General features: G+C 38.4%; 1 protein-coding gene across 1 annotated transcript in view; it reads left to right on the top strand.

Annotated features, from left to right (window-relative positions):
- Nucleotides 1-321, top strand: part of LOC307151917 (uncharacterized protein) — a 2,763-nt gene extending 2,442 nt beyond the window's left edge. The window contains exon 4 of the mRNA XM_079860163.1: nt 1-321. This exon is cut by the window's left edge and continues 316 nt beyond it. The gene's annotated coding sequence lies outside the window, so the exon portion shown is untranslated.
- The last annotated feature ends 23,366 nt before the right edge of the window (nt 322-23,687 follow it).

The raw sequence follows: 23,687 nt of genomic DNA, 5'->3' as shown, positions 1-23,687 counted from the left end.
AGGAAAGAGGTAGCAAGGAAATGCACAAGAGAAGAGACTCTCGTCTCATTGGTCTTGTAGCCAAATATATGAGCAGAGCATATGTCTCAAAACAGGTGTCAAGGACCAGGATAAGAAACCTGTAACTGTTCTCCAGGATATGGGACACAAAGCTACAGGATATATTAAGGTTCTGTGCCGGCTTTGGCAGTGATTTCACAGCTGTACTTGGACGAGGATGCCCCGAAATGTGCTTTTTACTCATCAGAGTTCACGATCTAAGTGTGAAACATAAAGTTGAAAGGATTTTCAACCGATTATTTCTCCATAACTTTTCATAGTCGCCTGCAGTTGTCAATGAGCGAATTATTTTTTTAGGGATGTCAACTTAAATGCATGAGTTTAAATGCATTTTAAGCATCTAACATAAGTGTGTGTGTGTGTATATATTATATATATATATATATATATATATATATATATATATATATATATATATATATATATATATATATATATATATATATATATATATACACAGTATATATGCACAATTAATTAAATGTCAGTTATCTTTAAAAAAAAACACTACATTTGTTTTTGCAAACCTATAATAAAGTGATGTATAGCAATAATTTATCAGCGTAATGGCTGAAATAGATTGCGATGGGAATCGTTCAAGCAGTGTACTGTTATGGTTACCTCGAACACATTCCTTGATACTTGATAATAAACAATCTGAATAACTAAATTTCATTACTGAAACATTTGAAAAACCGTAAGAATTATAAACGTTCTCCTAACAAGACACACTTTAAAGATCCACCTTTTGTTCTATCTAATTTGGCAGGTGTGATTTTTATTTTTTTATTTTTTTATTTTTTTTTAACTCCAGAGTTTTCTACAGTTTTACAGAATATCCTGATTCAAATAGTCTCAAAGCACTTTTGTGAGGGACTCCCAGGTGCTAATGCAGAATTCAACACTACTTGATGGTGCTACAGTTGATCTTTTTTTAAAAAGTGTCAACAGTGCTCTCTACTGGTGATAGTACAAAGAGCATCATGTCTACATATAAACTATACTTTTTGTAATTATCTTTTTTTAATAAATGAAATGTATACATTAAGTTGAGTCAGTGTCCATCTGTCCGTCTATCTGTCTGTCTGTCTGGTGGTGGGGTCAAACATCTGAGACCATTAGAAGCAGGTATATTTTGTATTTAAATACGTTTTCTGATTTGTATGCATTTTCTTTTTGTTATATTATTTTTGCTATATTTTATATAAATATAAAATTTATTTTAATTTAGCTTTAATTTATTTCTGCTTGTTTTTAGTAATTTTAGTGAATCAACCTAAACTAATTTAGTTCAGTTAGTTATTGAAGCAAAACTTCTGATTTTTATTTTATTTTTTTGTGTTTACATTCTGATCCCACCCACGTCGAGATGAATGAACTGGCTGTGTTAATTGTGCATTAATCAGGTGCGGTGCAGCGGGTCTAATTAAAATGCAGTTCCGTCCTTTTAGAAGTGCTTAATAAAGTGCTTATTAAATCCACAGAGAATTGTTTTTTTTTTATTTATTATCAGGAAAGCGATTAATTGACCCTGAGAACACAACTCGAGTGTCCTTGAAGGTTGTGACGCCGGGAGATTGAGAGCACACCGGTTGACATCGACGGTTCCCCGAAGGGAGTGTGCTGTGTGTGGAAGGTGTGTGTTCTGGACGCAAGAAGCCACTTAAATGCTCGTTTGAGGAGAATTTCAGTGCAGTGCAACTGTCAGAGCAGAGGAACTCGCTGTCCACAATGCTGACAAGCAGGTGTGCTCTTTTTCTGCGGTGTAGCTACGCTTTTGAGTGTTCTTTATGATCGTTTGTTCCCAGGCTGGGACCTCTTTTTCCACTTAAAAGACTGCTGACTTTAGCCTGGCCTTAAGTGTCCCCGTTGGTCAGGGCATATAGGTCTACTTTTCAAAATTAACTTCTGATTACCCTTATAACAGGACAGCCAAAGTTCCTACAGTAGTTAGGCTACTACAAAAATACTGTGGTAATTTGGTATTTGGTCCTTGTTCCCTGCAAAGACTTTGTATTCACTTATTGGTACATACGACAATGTCATAAAATGATATTTTATTATTTCTGACACATACTGTTTTCATTTCCATGTTAGTGTTAGTAGCCTAGTTCAACTGTACAGATGCAGCATATGTTGCTGTTTTTACACAAGATATTGTGGGGAAATAATTGATTAAAAAAAGCATACATACTGTTGGAAATGGTAGCTTTGGCATACTAACACACTAATTCTGATCTTGCTTGCTTTGTATTAAAGGGATAGTTCACTTTGAAATTAAATTTCGGTATGTTTTAGCTTACCTCAAGGGCATCCAAGATGTAGGTGTCTTTGTTTCCGCAGTAGTTTGATATTTTTAAGTCAAACCGTTCTTGTCTGTCAGTCATATAATGCAGGTCTATGGTCACCACCTCAAAGAGCATGCACAGAGAAGTCCAAATTAAACAATTCCCCATCGTAAGTGCACATTGATGGCCTACGACATGAAACGAGCGGTTTGTGTGAGAAAACGACCAGTATTTATATCGTTTTTACCTCTTGTACACATCTCTATGTAAACAATGAGTGACGTACACGCGCGAGAGATCACTTCTGGCGCTTGCGCAGACTAAGCCAGAACCCACGCACACGTCACACACCAGGAAGCGCGCGCGCCCTCAGATCACTTGGACGTGGTTGTGTACAAGAGGTAAAAACGATATAAATACTGTTCGTTTTCTCACACAAACCGCTCGTTTCGTGTCTTAGGCCATCAATGTGTACTTACGATGGGGAATTGTTTCATTTGGACTTCTCTGTGCATGCTCTTTGAAGTGGTGACCATAGACCTGCATTATAGGACTGACAGACAAGAACGGTTTGACCTAAAAATATCAAAATTGAAACTACTGCGGAAACAAAGACACCTACATCTTGGATGCCCTTGAGGTAAGCTAAAACATACCAAAATTTAATTTCAAAGTGAACTATCCCTTTAAGGGAAGTGTGCTAGTTGGGACATAGCCATTGTTTTACAGTAGTAATATTACTGTGTTCCATTTGACTTGTAAATCAGAATTTCCAATTTGGACAAATGTAAGTAGTGAAGTAATGCACAAATCATGTTTTTTTTTTATTTTATTTTTTTTAAGTTTCCTTCAATGTTGTTATTGTTATTATTTAAAACGTACATTTTTGAAACTTTTTATTTTTTCTTCTTTTTTTTCTCTTTAGCTGATGTCACAAATCCCTTTTACTTTTCAGGCCTGCTCTTCAAAATTATATGGCTCAATATATGGCTCCCTGTTTTCATGATCAATCAGTTTCAAATGGATAACACATTAATATAAGGACTTATTTTACCTATCTGCTATGATAAAAGCTATTTAGCAAACATTTGCAAAGATGGGCATGTAAAACACAGTTAATGAGCTTCTCTGTTAGTAATCTAACTCCTGCAAAATAAGTGCAAGCAATATGCCATTGAGTTTATTTCTATATCGTTATTCTGAGATTTCAAGTAGGAATAGGCTATCTCAGATCTGACTTTAGATGGACTGCAGCTAATTGCTAAATATGGTGCTTTGCAGAAATTGATAGTTGATATTGATAATTGATATTGATAGTATTATTAGAATCATTCTAGTTTTATAAACATTTATCCACAATTATAATACCTGTGTTCTGCTTGTAAACTGAACCTCACTCAGTAATTGGTTGGAGGCGGCCATTTTAATGGCTCCTCATCAGTCGTGCCAGTGGGATTGATTGGCAGTTAGGCCACGCCCACTTGCTCAGCATGTGTTGCTACGCAAGGCCTCAGCCCTGGCGACACTCTTCATATCAATTAAAGCCCAATTAGGGAGCCATGTTCAGCTAATTATGCTACGCTTCACATTCCCAGAATAAAGTGAGCGTGTGTTTACTGAGATAAATAAATAAAGACACAGGCTGCCAAGTCGAGCCGACCTTAATCAGATTTTCAGTGCTTTCTCTCTCCCTCTGTATGTGTGTGTGTGTGTGTGTGTGTTTATTTTCTCTACTCTGTGCTCGAAACAGGTGTAATTATATGACATCGCCATTTGGTGACAGTGTTGTAACGTGTCTTGTGAAAAGATACAATTCCATGTCTCATTTCTTCCTATTTGAAGAATAATGAAATCAAGAAGGTTATTTCATGCAGAGAGGTTGTTTGCTTGTATGTGTATGAGTAGCGAAAGAGAAAAAAAGTGTGCCTACACCTGTGGACTGCTTCATCTGTTCAGACAAGCACATTTGGACAAAATGTCACCTAAAAACCAGACAGTATTCAGTATTCTGGAATATAATAAATAATAAATATTCATTAGCATTTTATAAAATGTTTTCAGCCTGGTGTAATTAGACTTTTTTTTTTTTTTTTTTAATGGTTTACCAGGCATGCTTTCAGCTTTAACCACAAAGAGTCAAACAACAAAAGAGAGACCACCGATTCTAGATAAATTGGTATATAAAAAAAAAATGGCGTGATGAGAGATGGAAAGAGGGAAAACCTGATATGACAGAGGAGATGAGTGTAAAATAGGATAAAATCCATCGAGTGTCACCTTAAATTTGGATTATATTTGACTACCTGTCTCCCAGCAGGTCCTTGTTCCCTCGCTAAGATGGACTTTGAAGTACAATTCACTTTGCAAAAATCCTCTTTAACCTCCTCTCTTGTCTTTCTTAACAGATTGTGTGCAAGATGAGGCTAGTTTTTCCACTTCGTGTCCTTGCTAATGGTTAATCTTGTCTAGCTTTAGACTTGAAATCAATCTATGCCTGTGAGACTGGCCCCTACATTGGTCATTTTTATGACTTGTCTTATGTAAGGTGTCAGGCTGATCATCTACACCACTAACAGCTGTTATTGATCATACTCGTTTCTTTTTAGCACACTAAAGCTTTATTATCTGGAAGTGGGGAACCAGGGGAAGAGCTTTGGGATTGAGCTATTCCACCAACAAAAACCAAATCTCAATACGTTACGGTCCTCAATCTGTCACCTCGATTTTTTATCATCAGGGGAGTAGAGTAGCTTAGGTGCTAATGCATACACTTTTAGCTAATAGTTATTTACAATAATTAAAACGATAGTTATGCTGGCAATTTTTTTACAAATGTGAACTTGATGAGAAAATGCGAGTAGCAAGACTGTCACAATGCTAGGTACAGTAGTTGCTAATGTGTTAAAATGTATGTTACTTGCTTATATTTTAGCATGTAAGTCTGATCAGTAAGTATTGGCACACCTCTTTTCCAATAGCTACATGATTTAAAGTATCATTTATGTCCGTATCGCTGCACAAGTGAACAGTTACTGTTGAAAGTTAGCAATGATAGCTATGATTGCTCTAGCAAACACTAGCTAACAGTAATCGTGAGAGTTTTAAAGAAATGTGACTTTTTGTTTTGTTTTTGACTTTGTGGTTTGATGAGCGAGTAAAGGTCGGTATGAAGACATTTCTACCTAAAAATGCTGATTAAGGATTTGTTTAAAACCTTTGTGCAAATCCACTGACAACTGCTTGTGTTAAAAGGATCTAAATCAGCTTCCTGGTACATATTTTCAGTGCTGGCAGTATTTTCTTTTATAGGCTTTTTGATAGGAACGAAACATCCTTACACAGCAGAAAAGCTTTCTGAAATGTGTAACTTTGCCAATAAATTGAAGTATCATTGTCACATGGTCTCAGGAAAAAGAAAGACTAGCTCTTATACAGTATGTTTTCCTCTTATGGCTTAAAGCTACCTTTTCACTATCTTCGACAAATAACTAGATTTTCAGGAGAAAATGTGAGTGGTGCTAATGTAGCTGTTAGTATGCTATGAGTGATTTTTAGCATGTTGTTATGCAGGGTGTTGCTTGCTGGTTAAACGTAAATATAGACACAAATCTTTGTTCAATTCAGTGCAAAGGTTGCAGCCCTGTTTGGTATGCATTTTTGTACTGTTGTTGCGCTAACAAACCGTAGCGCTTAATAGGGTAATTGAGTTCAATTAAACACTAATCTTATTGGGGATGCTATAGTTATAAACATTTCAACTGTTTAGCTCACAGTGACATTCTCTTGAAACTGTTGTAGAAAAAAAACTGAAGCAAAGGTTTATGCTAATACCCACTACACCACTAAAAATACAACGTTGTTGTGTTATGAATTGCTATGACACATTTTTAGGGATGCAGTTTGGCATGAAAGCAAGCTCATGTTGCTAAATCAAGCTTGAGTAGAAGCTGACAGAAAGCTAGTGGTAAAAAAAGCCCACTGCTGAAAATGCGACTTTGTGGTGTTATGAATTGCTATAACGTAGCTAAATGCTGTGTGTTGCTAAATCAAACTTGTTTAGTGTATGGCAGATGCTAAACCCCAATTATACCTTTCTTGGCAGAAGCAGACAATTTACGCTAAAGGTCACAACCGCTATAAATGCAACTTTGTTGTCTTAAGATTTGCTATGATGTACTATAGCCTATCTAAATCAAGTTTGCTTAGCATAAAAGCACAGTTATGTTAAAGCCCATTATACCACTTAGAATGCAACTTTTTTTATGTTATGAATTGCAATAATGTATCTAAATCAAGCTTGCTTCGAAGCAGAGTTTATGCTAAAGCCTGTTAAGAATGCAATTCTGTTGTGTTAAATTGTTCTGACACATTTTAGAATAACACTGTGAAATCAAACTTGCATAGCTAGCGTTCAAGTTCATATCATACATTTTTCAGTGCTGTATACTGTACATCCAAAAAGGCTTATGAATTTCATAGAGTTGTAGTAGTTGCTATGATTAGCAAAGATTGTATGCATTTTGACTCATCCACAAGCATGTGGATACAGGATAAATCAGAGCTGTGTGCCATTTCTGACACTCTTGTGCTAACCTCAGCTACTCTCTCAGTTGTTTTGCGTGTTTCCATTCTGAGTCAGCTCACTTCAAGATTGTCTGTTGCTAATTGTGAAGGACAGCTTCATGACAGAGAGTGGGCGCTGTGGGGCGCATCTGCGGCGGATAAGTGTATGAGCACGTGGGCGTGTTTTGAAATGTGCATTGCTGATAATCAGCTCAATAGCGAAGAGAGAGTATAGCTCTGTACTACGTGTCACTCGTCTGTTTTACATCTGTTTGACTGCAAGGTTTTGACGTTTTTACCCAGCAAACACAGAATGCTCCCTTAATGTTAGTATTTGGTTTCCGTTTTTTTTTTTTTTTTTGAGAACCAAATGATAACGTTCTAGGAACCGTTCTTTTTATAACTTTTTCTAGCGACGCACCGAGGTTACGTTACTAATTCGTGTACATTTTACTGGTGTACTGACTATCATTCATTTATCTATCTCTTTATTGAATAATTACTTATAATTAACATAGATATGAGAGTAAATATGATTTTGGAGAGATTTGACACCCTTATTGAAGATAACCTAACCCTAACCCTAATCAAGAAATTCTTGTGTTTACGGACCAAAAGAAGCATGTCCCGCTAAACTGTACAAGAGTTAAGAAATAAAATGTAATGATATCCTACTTTGTCAAATTATTATTTATTTATTTTTAATGTCTGAAATTTAAAGGTGCATTGCGCAAGTCTCTGAGTTTTTGCAGAACTATGCCCCCTCTGGCGACAAGCGAAACTGCAACCAGAGGTGTGCACGCTCATGGACCACACGCATGTGTCTTTGTCTTACGTTGCGTTGGGGTTTGGAATGGACTACAAGCCGGTCTCTTTGAATCCATCTTCTACTTTTGTCGCTCGAGTTGTCTTCGCTGATACGGAGAATGGCGGCGAATACACAAACCTGCCAGACATAGCCAGGTGAGCGTGAACGCGCATGACGTCACGCCCAGTCTCAAATTCCGTCCCGAATCCCTCTTATTTATTTTACTGTACAGGATTATAGAGGCAATCGCAGTGATCAGAGAAGGGCTCATTCAGCCCATCAGGCAATTGTTTAAGCATGTATGGGTTAGAAAAACGGGTATTTTTAACATGAAATGTTGCTCAATGCACCTTTAAATCAATTTCATATAAAAACCATTGATTGTGTTGAAGTCACTGGGAGGAAATAAAGGAACGTTCTGTGAACTTTAGAATAACGTTCTACAAGCCAAAAACTATCATTCTATTTCAGTTCAGAAAACTTTCCTGGCTAACCAAAAACAAAAGAACGTTCTGGGAATGTTTGAATAACGTTAAGGGAACGTTAGAATAACGTACTACAAACCAAAAACTACCTCCCTATTTCCGTTAAGAAAACTTTCCTGGCTAACCAAAAACAGACCTTAAAAAGAGGGTTCTGGGAACCAAAAATTGTTTGCTGGTTACTCATTCCAATCTCAATTTTGTCAACTTGCTTCATTTCAGAGGCCTAGAGACCTTTATCAAACAGGCAATGCTAATCAGACAGACAGGCTTGGGTAAGGCAAGCGACAAATCTCGTCTACCGTGATAGTGAATAAAAGGATTTGATTTGTAGTAGTGTAGACAGAGATTATATGTCAACTTGACTCTGAGAGTGGCTGCAACATGGCCAGCACATGCTCCTGGCATTACATACTCATACCTACAACCACGCAAACATGTATACTGTTGATTATCGTCCGCCGTTGTGTCAGCTGTGTCACTTTGGCCTGATCTCGGAAGCTGTTTACCACAAATCAAATCTATTTCAGCCACCTATTTTAGAATAAACAACTCACATGTTCCTCCTTCATCCATCAGCTTAGTGGAAGAGAATGAAAAGCCATTTTTATTAGAACGATGCGCTCCCCAGGGGGCCGAGAGAGGAAACAGGAAATGTAGAGAAGAAAGTGGGAGACAGAAAGGGGAAGAATTGTTTCCTTCCATCATTACAATAAGTGGCTCATTTTGCAGTGTGGTTGTAACAGGAAGCATCGCTTCAGTAATTGTACCACTGTCAGCAATGTGGAGTCACAACAAACTTGCCATGATTCATCAATCCTCTGAACTCATAATGCCATTCCCAAGGCAGCGACAGCCCTATGAAAGGAAAAGCACTTCTTGGTTGTTTATCGTAGACTGAAATGCGCCTTTGTCATGATTGCAACTTTATATTTTCTAGTTGTGCCTGTAATTATCTTTTTTTAAAACTTTATTTATTACTTAGACTTTTTTTTCTCCCCACTCTACCTTAATGTCACATTTGCAGATTTTATTTTTATATTTTAAACTTTATATCACAATTAGCTTTTATTATGTTTTTTTGTTCTTTAAATACTTACTTTTTTATTCTCTGAGGTGGAAACTAAAATACTACTTTTGTGTCTTTTTTATACTCAAATTCTACTTTTATTTTAAATTTCAAGATCAAATTACCTAAGCTGCTATATACATTAACTTTATAGTGCTATATACTCTTACTGCATGTCTCATTTTTATTTCTCTATTTTTAGGTTGATGCATAAATGAGAACTCTGAGCAACGCTTGAGCAATGATATCTTCCTCTTGGGTGCCACAAAGCGGCCCATTCCTGAGTCCTTCACCCAGCATCTGCTTGGCTTCTCCGTCTCTGATCGACTGCCATGCTGTACCCATCAGCGGCCGCCATATGCTATCCCAGCGGCCATCTCTTGCTGTAAACAAACAATATATTTTGACAGATGCTCACTTGCCACGATCTCAGGCCCTGCCTGACCGTATCGCAGTGCCCTGGACAGAGTTCTGTGCTCTGACAGGTGGACCCTCACCCCTCCTTCCTCCAGTATGATTACAGAGCGAGTAGATTTAAAGATCAGACTGTTTAAGGTGGCCCTGAATTAACAGCTGTCAGGGGGTCTATTGTCTTCATGGCTGCGGTATGACACCAGCGCCTCTGAAAAGGCCACAGCAGCCCTGCCATTTCTCATAATAGACTTTTAGTTAAAGGACAGGAAAATAATAAGCAGACTTAATCGCGGAAAGCGGACGTCGTTTGTCACTCCTGCGGAATCAGCTTTGGAGGGACAAACGAGGTTCAGTTGTGATGACGAGACAGGGCTGCTCTTTTCATCTTTTCATTCTCACACACAAGACAACCGGAACACAAAGAGAGCTGTTTAGTATATATATATATATATATATATATATATATATATATATATATATATATATATATATATATATATATGTATCTGCCGGTCTAACTACAGGGTTTGGAAAGGTATAGAAAAGTATGGAATTTGATATCAGTAATTTACATAATTTACGTAATTTGCATAATACCACGTATGGAAAAAAGAAAGCAGAGTATGGAACAAATATTTGCATTGCCCCTATTTAGTTTTTTTTCTATAATAGAAAATTAAGAATTTAATGAAAATAAATCTACCACACAAAATGTGTGTTTTTATGGCAACTGTTTAGTGATTGTCAAACAGGATAGAATGAATTCAAGGTGCACTTTTTCATTATGCAAATTTGATGATTCACTTTTTTCACTTCAGTGATATTTCTTTACAGTTTTCATGATATTCTTAGCACCGTATTACAGAGCCTCTAAAAGGACCTTTGCAACAACAACAACAATTATATTTCTATATATACAGACTTTCATGTGCGCATGAGAAACCATTAAACTTAGCATATATGACAATGCACACTGAGCCACCCATTGTGCCCATTTCGCACGGTGTGGTTTCACCACAGAGTATGCGTTAAAGCAGATTTATGACAGAAATATGACATACTGCCTCTACGAAAGCCAGATTTTGAACACCTTTTTACAGTACTCTTCTTTTTTATAGACCCTTGAACATGCCAAATAAGACAATGCACACAGCCGTATTGTGCCATTAGCCCATTTCGTGTCATGGTTTCTCTGCTACCGCAGAGGATGCGTTAGATTGGACATTATCCCTTGATATTAAAGGTACTATCCTATAAGGAAAGCCAAATTTGAACAAATAGATCTCTATTAATTAATGTGCATCCATGCTCTTGTTTTCTTATTAGTAAGATGGCAGTGATGCACAAAGGAAATAGCTTATAGTATATATAAAACAAAATTGTGTTGCATAAGCATGTAAAAAATTGTGTATGTGAATAGTTTCTCAAGGGCAAAAGAAGTTTCTCGTGTGCATGCAAAGTCGAGACCCTGTACGTGTACATTTCATTGTGTGCTGATCAAGTCGAAATCCGGTAGTTTCAATGTTCACTTTTCTAAGCTTTTCTATTTCAGAAGGCCAGCTGTGTAAACCAGCATTAGTTTGGAATAAAAAGCTCTCTGACGGAGTGTAAAGAAGCAATGATTAAACACAAACCCGGAGGAGGAGAGACTTTTGTGGGGCTGCGAGTCTCCAGCGGCTGTCTGATCCTGCGCCTCACTCGGGGGGGAAAAAGCAGATTTAATTAAATCAGAATTAAAGAGCATTGTTATTTTGATTGAAGACACCCGGCTCCTTTCCCTCCACTCTCTCTCACCCGACTGTCCCGGATTCAAGCTGACGGGGTTTGTCGTTGAAGGTTTACTTGAGTACATAGCGTGCATCTGGTGATCTCCTGAGCACACACGCAAACACATGCAGGTCTTACTACATGTTTGAGGAATACAAACGCCATCTTCTCTGCAGTAGATTGAGTCTAATTCTGTATCATTGGATAATGAGAAAAGCCTATATGACACACAGACTGGCACAGTGTTGGAAGTTAATTAAATTTCGGTAGAGTGACAGTAAAGAACCTGACAGAACCTGAAGGCAGCATAAGAGACGGCCAGACAGAAACAATGGCATGTCTATTTTTTTTCCAGGTCCCGGCTACATGGCGTGAGAGAGACCCTTCAGATCAGACAGACAGACAGACAGAGGGATGGAAGGACAGTAATGAATAGTGTGTGTCCTGATAATTGCATTAATGATTATTAGGCAGAGCTCAGGGGAAGGTGATGAGAGGGAGAGTTTCTGTCAGCTAACTTTGACTAATGGCTGTTCACTCGGGGCCACTGCTTGGAATATTAATTTACAAAATAAACTTTAAGGAAGGAGAGATGGAGGAAAGAGGAAAAAGGAAGGTCTGCGAAGAATTAATTTCTTTAACCCCTTGAAACAGGGCCTCATCCACTTTGGAAAAACATCACAGATGTATTTACATATTTTAATTGCATGACATTATTGTTTGTGAAGCTACTTTAAAATGATAGCTTTTTAGGTTTTATGCCTCTTTATAATTTAAAGATGAGTTTTAATAATGAGTGTTATTTCTAGAACCACTAGATTTTGCTATTTTCAAACAAGGAAGTCAGATATACCCGGAGAAATGTGCGTTTTGAAATGTGCCGTTTTGGACTTCATTTATTTTTCCAATCACTTGGTCCGCAAACGCCATTTTACTAATTGCAAATCGGCGAATATCACCACAAGACTGCATACAGCTAAGCTCTTCATTAGCGACTATTGTGAGTTTTTATTGTGAAATTGTGACTTTGTCAGAATACACTTAGATGGCCAAAATATGTTGGTTTTTTGTCAACAGAAAGGGCTAGGCTAACTAGCTAGACATGCTAAACATTTCCCCCCAAACTAGGGTTATCATGGTTCCAACATTTCAGTAGTCGGTACCAATACCAGTCAAATTTACCAGTAAATATTTCAGCATATTCTGACTAACTTATTTATTAGTATCTCTGATTGGCTGTTGCATTCATGTGCTCAACAGATATGATCGCGATTGGCTACAATGTTCAATTCTTGTAAAAACACGCTGTTAATAGAAACCTTTGTCACTCAGAGTGCGCTCAAACAAACACGTCTAGCGACGCCTATCTGCGAATACCGTATATTCCCGGTACTCGGTACTACCAGTAGCTTACTGCAGAAATGCTGGTACCGATAACTTTTTTTTTTAGTAGTACCGCTACGTTTGACTCCCCAAACAAGCAAGTAGCTTACAGAAAAGGTATGCTATTTTATAATAACAATGCTTTGTTAGCAGTGGAGCTATGTACTTCCTAGCACTGCATGCCATTGTGGGATAGGTGTTTACTCTGTGATACGATAAAGACGAAAAATGGCCGCTTGACGTCATAACATCACATAAATGTCAGAGGATGATAAGCTGTTTAAACAAAGATTTGTGATCTTTAAGAGATGTGTGTCAATGATCCACCTTCTCACTCAAATAAAGTTTTTGATTGGTGTGCAGTTCGATTTTTTGCCCTCTGCGTTGACACCAACATCTTTGACCCCACATGCAGGTGTCCCCTCAGATGGTGATAACAGCACCTCAACAACTTATCCCCTAAAACTCACACATTCAGTGGAGAATAAACACCCTGCTTAATGCCAGGTGGCTGTCGACTGAAGACATTTTTCACATAAATCAAACTGCCATTGGGCTTATCAATAACAAGTCAATTAGCAGGCAGAGAGAGGCGCGGATCTCTAGGGGTCACCGCTTGTTTGTTAGATGGACATCTGCAGCTCTGTTTGCTTCGCCATGGCAACAGACCTACAGTTTCTCTCTGTTTTTCTGTCTCGTTCTTTAGGTTAGACAGAAGGCTCTGGCAGGCCTAACTACTGCTTTAAAGTGCAAATTTCACCCTGAAATTAAAATTCTTTTATTTACTCAACCTCATGTTGTTCCAAACCCATTTGACTTTTCCTTCATTAAAACACAAAAATTGCATGTACTTTTGTTTTTCCCACTTTTTTTTTTGTTTAATAGAGTGAATCACAGTCCAATTTCATTGTATAGGAAAGAACAGCTTGGACACTTAGCAAAATACCTCTTTTGTTGGCTATTCTTCAAAACAAAGAATGTCATACAGGTTTGGAACGACGTGAGGGTGAGTAAATGATGACAGATTATATCAATAAACATGCACACATGTGACCTCTATCGTGATCAATAATTTTTTTTTTCAATGTTTTAAAATGTTTTTCAAGTCCTCAAGGATGAATGAGCACTTGTAAAAATTGGCATTTTCAATGACCTTTCTAATTTTGCTCAGTTTATAGACTTGGCTATTAAAATTTGGCCGAAAGCAAAGTCTTTTGCATAAAAATGACTTTCCGTCCCTTTATTAGCCTACTCCTACAATAATGAGGCTTTATTTATTTCCTCTGTTTTTTTCCCCTCTTTGTCTGTTCGTCCATTTAAAGGTATTCAAATAATGTGAATTTAAATAATTATTTATTTTTTATATTAATGTGTTTAGTATTATATGGGTCGTTCTATGGTTGTTGTTGTAAATATGAACAGAGTCAGTCATTTTTTATACATTTATATAGGGTACAAATAGCAACCATGTTGTAGAATGACCTATTATTTATGATGTTTTCTCTTGTTTATTTATGATGTTTCTCTTTGTTTGGTTTGCAGATGAGAGAGGCCACCCAATGCTTGCAGGCACTTGGTGACTATTTAATGACTAGTCTGTCAGAAGTCCAGACAGAATCGCCTCAGAAATGCACAGGACCAATTACAGCATAATAACTCTTCTGCAAATACACCCTTGCTTTATTTATCAACGAATAAATCCATTTAATTCATACTTGCTAATGACACCAACACAGATCATAATGGGACTGCACCAAGGCCCACTTGTAGAGTTAATGCTCATTATAGTGACATCCTAGTTTCCCCTACTATGGATAATTTGTTTATTAAGTCAACGAAAAATAACCATGTCTCAGCAGGATCCTGAAATTGTGAAATGCAATTGGACTATACCCTATATTTGCTATGCTTTTCCAACTTTTGAATATACCATAAAGGACATTTTAGTCAGTCAGCCTCGAGTAGATGGTTGTCAGCTCTCTTTTAAATGTATTCCTTTTATCTGATGTGTTTTAACAGTGTCTGTTTTTCTATATAGAGGGGGATCAAATAGCAAAGCTGCAGCATGTTGGCTTGGACCACCTGCTGGAGATGAGTTTCAGAGAGCACCGGGGGAAAACAGCAGGGGGATGCGTTAGTTTGTATCCATGTGCCTTGTACTGACACGTTTACTATGCAGAATGTGTATATATGTTTGTGTGTCTTAATGCATGATTTATGTTGTGTATTGGAGTGTCTGTGGACGGTTGTTCAGATGTTAGGTCTATGATGTCTCACATTGGTGTATATGTGTATAAGGGTTTACTTTAAAATAGTTTGTGAAAAAAATGTCCAAGAAGTTTACTAAATATTACACAATTTGTCCTTTAGGCATGTCTTGATTTGGAAAAATTATTTTAATTTAGGGTTAGAGTTAATATGTATGCCAATTATAATTACCATAATGTAAAAACAAACAAGAAATCTATGGCATGCCCTCATTATGTAGCTTAGTAAAAGTGTGTGTGTGTGTTTGTGTGTGAATGTGGTTAGCATCACCCCCACCCCCTTCCCGAGACCTCCAATGTTCCTCAGGTGCTAAAATGTGTCGGTTAGGGACCCCATAGTGAGGTATAAATAGGACTCTCTTCCTATGGAGAGACACAGTCATTTATAGGAGCATCAAGTGACTGAGATCCAGCCATCGAGAGCCTGGAAGACATCCGCACACAGAAACACACTAGGCCTCCCTTGTGCCCCCATGCGGAAAGACCCCAGGGGAGAATTCGCCAGCTGAGTCTCAAAAACAAGGTAGGACAACCCAGCTGACTGACAAACTGAATGCTCTCAGCTGTTTTTGTGTATGCATGTCTCAATAGTTCACTTCAGAGCTGATAGCTGGAGAAACCCAGGGTGCAAACACAAGCTGAGAGGGAGAAAAAGAAAAAGAGAGAGATAAAAAAGAGAAAATGCCAGCATGTATTCACCATGGGAGTGTTATGGTAAGCCCTTGTTGATTTATTGATCAGGGAAGAGGACCGTTTTGCCTTCTTGCGGATGGGATGAGAGAGGAGTGTCACATCGTGACACAGTTGTTTTGTGAATCTGCAAGGGTTTGACAGCTACTGGTCCGAGTAATGTGACTTCTGAGCTAGTCCTTGTTTTTATTTGCCTGTTTATGCATATCTTCGTACTCGGTGAGTGACATGGTTGAAACACAGGATAGGGTCTGATTCATAGGGAATGGCTGGCATTACAATTTCTCTTCATCCGACTACAGTCAATGGCTGTGCATCATAAGACTGGACTCTCTCTCTTTCTCTCGAGCACTCTGTTAAATGCCAGCAAGCTCCTCTACGGACTCAAACTCCTGTTTCAGCACAGTAAATGACTATTATAACTGATTGACAGCCCTAGAGGTGTCCATTTAACAAAGGGGGGGAATGAAACAAAAGATGAGAGATAGAAAAAGGGACATGGTGGGTCCCTGAGCGAGAGTGTTAGGAAGGAGAGAAATGAAGTTTTCAGCAGTGGATCGATTTCTTAACGCTTGTCTCATGCATTTTACAGAGGCACTAAATGCCACTTATGGTATAATGCTGTACTCTGGGTCAGAGCAAAGCTCTCACACTTGGGCTGGGATTTCAGGGCTGCTTTTAACAAACAATGCCAGCAGACTTAAGTAAATCTGTCTGATTGTGTCACAGCCTTGGAAATAATGTTGTTTTCCTCTTCTTTTGTGGATTTGTAATCCTGAAACCCCCTTTTTCTATTACACCTAAGAATATTCCTTGGCAGCCAAACTAATCTCATAATCTCATAGTCTCATAAACTCTCGATTCATAAAGAATTAATCTTATTCCTTCTCACTTTCTTTTCTCTCTCTTGAAAGCAGCGGAATCTAAGCTGACGCCATGGAGAAAGGGAGGTGGAGTTCTGAAGATGCTCCCAGAGCCTCCATGCCTGACGAACTGTCTCATCCTAAGTTTTCGGAATGGAAGTTTAAGCTCTTTCGGGTCAAGTCCATGGAGAAGGCCCCTCTGTCTAATGAAACACCGATGGAAAAGGAAAACCAGCCTGAGGTGGAGGTGGAGATGGAGATGGCAGGCTCTCCAGGCAGTGTTATGAAGCTCTGTTTTGGAGGGAAGAGTAAGGAAAACGTGGAGAGCACACGAGAGAGAGTGGACCTTAAGCTGCAGGAGATTGATACACATATGAATCTTCTCAAGTGAGTCTAATGATAATATTGAGTGATTTATGAATTCTGGATGTTCAGTTGACTTGTGCATAGTGTATTTGAAAGCATCATTGTTAATCAGAGTCAAGCTTAGTTTTTTCTTGCGTCTTTTGCAGAAGCCTGTGTCGTCTTTGTGGCCTCACAATACGGAAGACTAAAGGTCCATCGCATGAAGTCCAGGGAGACTTGGAAGAGTCCAGCCGGTGTGCCTTGCGCAAAATGGGCTGCAAGTTCGTCACCTGGCCGGAGGTGATCTTGAAGGTCTTCAAGGTGGATGTGACAACCGACATGGAGACGGTACATCCGTCTTTGTTTTGTCACAGATGCTGGACTGCTGCCATGAGGGGAGGGGGTTTCTGTTCTTTCACTAGGACACGGATCCCAGACTGGAAGTCCCACACTTCCAACTGCAACCTCTGCTTCCCTAAGAAGATCTCTTTTCAGCGAATGGGGAGGAAGCGGGCCAAACCACTTAAAGGTGCACACAGCCTTCCAAAGAGAATCAAGAGGGATTCCCCAGAAACTTCAGGTGCCAATAGATTGTGGAGACAGACCACGGAGAATCCTGTGGGATCAGGTGGGAAAGAATGGTTAAAACTATCAGTGCAGAGAGGACAATGGGTAAAGAATATCACACAATGCCAGAGGGACCATCTGAGCACTAAGCTCATCCCTCCCGAAGTCCCAGCGGACTTGCTACGTGCTGTTACTTGCCAAGTGTGTGATCACCTGCTTTCCGACCCTGTCCAGTCACCGTGTCGGCACCTGTTCTGTCGGGTCTGCATAGTAAGGTACAGTCGAGCTTTGGGCCCGAACTGTCCCACCTGTAGCCAACACCTGAACCCAACCCACCTGACCAGGCCAGCCAAGTTCTTCCTTGCCACCCTCAGCTCTCTTCCTCTGCTCTGCCCCAGCGAAGGATGCAGCGACTGGGTCCGATTGGACTCCTTTAGGGAACACTGCCTTAACCACTACCATGAAAAAGAGTCTCAGGAAGAACAAACACCTTCAGAAAAGAATCTCAATGGCTACTTGCCAGTCAACAAAGGTGGGCGCCCTAGACAGCACCTGTTGTCGCTGACCCGTCGGGCTCAAAAACACAGGCTGAGAGACTTGAAGAACCAGGTGAAGGTGTTTGCTGAAAAGGAAGAAGGAGGGGATGTGAAGTCTGTCTGTTTGACGCTCTTCCTTCTGGCATTGAGAGCCGGGAATGAACACAAACAAGCAGATGAACTGGAAGCTATGATGCAAGGTAATGCCAAGAAACACGTCACCCACAATATGTGACTGTCAAAGCAGTTGTTGTCAGATGAATACAAATAGAATGAACAGATAATGCATTATTGACTTACATAAGCTTGAGAGCAACCAAGAATAACATTTTTACAACCTAATATATGGCATCATTTGTTTTGTATAATGAACTAGCCTAATTTTCAATGCCTGACTGCAGTTAATTGTATTCATTTTTCATGGAACAACAGCTTTAACATGTAATTTTACACAATTATGTTCATGTTTAGGCTACTACCTGAAACTAGATATGAAAAATTAAACACATCCATGAGGTTATCTTTACAAAAAAATGTATGAATTATTTTCCTATGTGCTCACTGTCATTTTAAATAGAATAAGCACCACTTTACTGAATGTGCTCGCACACACACTCACACATAATATATACTACCAGTCAAAAGTTTTGGATCGGTAAGATTTTTAATGTTTTTAAAAGAAGTCTCTTCTGCTCACCAAGGCTGCATCTATTTTATATAAAAAAAAAAGAACAGTAATATTGTTAAATATTATGACAATTGAAAATAACTGTTAAAATGTAATTTATTCCTGTGATCAAAGCTGAATTTTCAGCATCATTACTCCAGTCCTCTGTGTCAGATGATCCTTCAGAAATCATTCTAATATGCGTATTTGATGCTTAAAAAACATTCATTATTATTATCAATGTTGAAAACATTTTTTTTTTCTTCAGGATTCTTTGATGAACAGAAAGTTTTTTTTTTTTAAAAAGCATTTATTTTAAATAGAACCTTTTGTAACATTATAAATGTCTTTATTGTAACTTTTGATCAATTTAATTAATTCTTGATGAATAAAAGTATTGATTTATTTTATTTCCTTCCCCCCAAAAAATTTTACATAAATTATTACTGACCCCAAACTTTTGAACGGTAGTGTTTAATGTTACAAAAGCTTTCTATTTCAGATAAATGTTGTTCTTTTGAACTTTCTATTCATCAAAGAATCCTGAAATAAAAATGTAAATAACTGTTTTCAACATTGATAATAATGAGAAATGTTTCTTGAGCATCAAATCTTAGAATGGTTTCTGAAGAATCATGTGACACTAAAGACTGGAGTAATGATGCTGTTGATCACAAGAATAATTTACACTACTATATATTCACATAGACAACAGCTATTTTAAATTGTAATAATATTTCACAATATTACAATTTTTTTTTTTTTTTTTTTTTTTTTTTTAATCAAATAAATGCAGCCTTGGTGAGCAGAAGAGACTTCTTTTAAAGACATTAAAAATCTTACAGATCCAAAACTTTTGACTGATAGTGTATGTGAAACTCAATACTCAATAACAATTCTTGTAAAGAGCCTGTTAGGATGAAAACAACATCAGTAGCCCTTGTATCTGCAAATGACATAGATACTGTCTAAACCCCCCAGGGGAACAGGGTCCAGCTGGTGCCTGTTTTCATCAGCAGCCAATATCAGTATTTCCAGCCCAGCTGAGTCACCTCTCTTCTAACTTAAGCATTAATAATCTCTCTGATCTAGAACAATTAGGACATATTTCATGCTGCAGTTATAATCAGAATCACAGAAATTGTTGCATTCAATTGCTGGTGCTCTGAAATCAGTCCATAATCACATTCAGGCTCACAGTCTCACTTATTTTTGAGTTTATTCTGGAAACACAGTTATGTGAATTCAAACTTCTGACTCCATCTCACACAGTTTTGTTTTCCCTCTGTATTCTCTTTCAGGCAGGGGATTTGGTCTGCATCCTGCAGTGTGTTTGGCTATAAGGGTCAACACCTTCCTTAGCTGCAGTCAGTACCACAAGATGTATCGCACTGTGAAGGCCACTAGTGGCCGCCAGATATTCCAGCCCCTGCACACACTACGCAATGCTGAGAAAGAGCTTCTCCCCGGGTTCCACCAATTTGAATGGCAGCCAGCTTTAAAAAACGTTTCCAGCTCCTGGGATGTGGGCATCATTGATGGCCTCTCCGGTTGGACAACCTTTGTTGAGGATGTCCCTGCGGATACCATTTCCAGACGATTCCGCTACGATGTGGCACTGGTTTCTGCATTAAAAGACCTGGAGGAGGACATAATGGAAGGACTCAGAGAGAGGGGGCTAGATGACAGCATTTGCACCTCTGGCTTTACTGTGGTGGTGAAAGAATCATGTGATGGTATGGGAGATGTCAGCGAGAAGCATGGCAGCGGTCCAGCGGTTCCTGAGAAGGCGGTGAGGTTTTCCTTCACAGTCATGTCCATCTCCATCCGAGTTGAGGGTGAGGATGATGGCGTCACCATCTTCCAGGAACCAAAGCCAAACTCTGAGCTCTCTTGTAGACCTTTGTGCCTCATGTTTGTGGATGAGTCCGACCACGAGACCCTGACAGCAATCTTGGGACCAGTGGTAGCAGAGCGGAAAGCCATGATGGAAAGTCGACTTATCATATCTGTTGGTGGTCTGCTACGCTCATTTAGATTCTTCTTCCGGGGTACAGGCTATGATGAGAAGATGGTTCGTGAAATGGAAGGGCTAGAAGCATCAGGCTCCACTTATGTATGCACACTCTGCGACTCAACCCGAGCTGAAGCCTCTCAAAACATGGTGCTTCATTCCATCACACGTAACCACGATGAAAATCTTGAGCGCTACGAGATCTGGAGGAAAAATCCTTTCTCAGAGTCCGCCGATGAACTCCGTGACCGGGTCAAAGGGGTTTCCGCAAAGCCTTTCATGGAGACCCAGCCTACTTTGGATGCCCTGCACTGCGACATTGGCAATGCGACTGAATTCTATAAGATCTTTCAGGATGAGATCGGCGAAGTCTACCAGAGGAGCAATCCGAGTCGTGAGGAGCGCCGCCGTTGGCGGTCAACCCTGGACAAGCAGCTAAGAAACAAACTGAAACTCAAGCCTGTGATGAGGATGAATGGAAACTATGCGCGCCGGCTGATGACACGTGAGGCTGTGGAGGTGGTCTGTGAGTTGGTTCCTTCAGAGGAACGACGTGAGGCTCTACAGAAACTGATGGAACTCTACCTCCAGATGAAGCCTGTGTGGCGATCCACCTGTCCCTCCCGAGACTGCCCGGACCAACTCTGTCGATATAGCTACAACTCTCAGCAATTTGCTGACCTCCTCTCCTCCACATTTAAGTACCGCTATGATGGAAAGATTACCAACTACCTCCACAAGACTCTGGCCCATGTTCCTGAGATTGTTGAGAGAGACGGGTCTATCGGAGCATGGGCCAGTGAAGGCAATGAGTCTGGGAACAAGCTGTTCAGACGTTTTCGGAAGATGAATGCGAGGCAGTCCAAAACGTTTGAACTTGAAGATGTACTGAAACACCACTGGCTGTACACCTCCAAGTCTCTTCAGAAGTTTATGGAGGCTCATAAGAATTCAGTAAAAGCAATGCAAGCCACATTTAACCCAGAAGAGACCCCAGATGAAGTTGATGTGGCTCTTGAAGTTCCAGATTTTTGAGTTTTTCTCTGATTGACTTTCTTTAATGGACCGTTTTTCTTGCTAATGAAAATATTGTTCAGTAATTGATTTTATTTCTTGAGATGAGATGTAATATCACGTTTAATGGCTTTATTATTCACTTCATTATTTTTTTGAAGCCAGTGCATAAACGTGAGCTAAATTGTTTTATGGCAGAGATAAAATTATATGGGCAGAGCTTTTTTTTCTCCCCAGATTTGACAGACAAATTGTCTGTGTTTTATCTCTTGCTGCTTGTGAAATATGAGGGATTTCATTGTATTGCCAGGTTGTGACAACTTCACAAATTCATCCAGAAGGGTTGTTTATGAAAACTTATGATGGAGTTGTAAGTCACTGAAATTGTGTTAAAGGAACCCCACATTTATGATGGCTATACTAATATATCACACAGGACAAAGACAAAATGAAATTAGAAAACGCAAATTGTCTTCTTTGCAGGAGGTCTAGAGAGAAGGATTATTTTAGCAATGCAGTGTTTTGATGGTGCTCAACTGGTCCACAAATGACTCCCATAAACACTATGCTACAGCATTTGCACAGTTATTTAGACCTTACCTTATATTTCTACCTCAGTCTTCAATCCTACAGGTCCCTCAGGACATTTGCACCATGCTATTCACACAAACACATTTTCAAATATTCTTGAAGAAATGGCAGTGTATTTTACTCTATAAAACCTATTAACTATTGTCAGAATTTCTTTATGTTGCAGTTCAGAGATATGTGCTCTGTTCATCTCAAACTTGTACCTCAATTTATTAATCATGTTTCTAACTATTATTCTTTTTTAATAGTATTAGGTTTAATTCATTGTGTTTATTGTATTCTCTTAAAACAAGAGGATTTCAGTGATCCATTTCTTACTTCGACTTGAACTGATTGATTTCTTTGTGAAGTGATTTTACTGATTTCTTTGTGTCTTTACTTGATTGATTTCTTTGTGAAGTGATTTTACTGATTTCTTTGTGTCTTTACTTGATTGATTTCTTTGTGAAGTGATTTTACTCATTTTTTTGTGTCTTAACTTGATTGATTTCTTTGTCATGATGAATTATGTCATTGCATTCTTTGATTATACATTATACAACATTTCTAAATGCTTGAATTTTTTCTTTGTACTTTGGGTAAGTTTAAAAAAAAATAAACCAAAGGTACCTCACATCATTCTATTAAAAATATGATTTAAGTAGTGTGTGTAAAACTTTACATATCTGTTTAAATTGTTTTATGTTCTTTTTTTAATTTGAAATAAAACACTGCATTGCACTGTTCGCAAACATTTGTCTACACGTGTACAAAATTTGTGTAGACTTGCACAAAGGCACTGGTGATGTTCTTGTAATGACCTATTGTTATTTTTTTCTTTCATTGTGCAAGAACATTACAGTGATTGTTGTAATTCATGAACTTATGGACTTTTTCTTAATAACTGAATATAATTGGTTTGTAATAAATGACTTTTTTTCTCCAGTTCCATCTGGTAAATAAAAAAAAAATCACCAAAAATTTAATTGAGATTGTAATTTTTGTGTGTGTGTGTGTCCTCTTGTATGTGGTTGGAGACAAATAGAGTAGATAAGACTGACATGGATGTTCCATTCACATTCAAGAACATGCATATATGTATGTTCTTGAATGTGAATGTGTATATATAAATATATATACACACATTAGATAAGTCAAGAACATGTATGTCTGTGTGTATATATACCTATACATTTGTGTGTGTGTATATATATATATATATATATTTATGCACACACACACGTTATTGACTTATCTAATGTGTCTGCATAATATGTGCATATATTATAATTATAAGCATAACGTGAGGTTAACATTTAA

This window comes from Squalius cephalus (genome assembly GCF_949319135.1).
Source record: "Squalius cephalus genome assembly, chromosome: 23".
Taxonomy (NCBI): Eukaryota; Metazoa; Chordata; class Actinopteri; order Cypriniformes; family Leuciscidae; genus Squalius; species Squalius cephalus.
The sequence above is the reverse complement of the archived record's forward strand: the minus strand, read 5'-3'. Positions and strand labels throughout refer to the sequence as shown.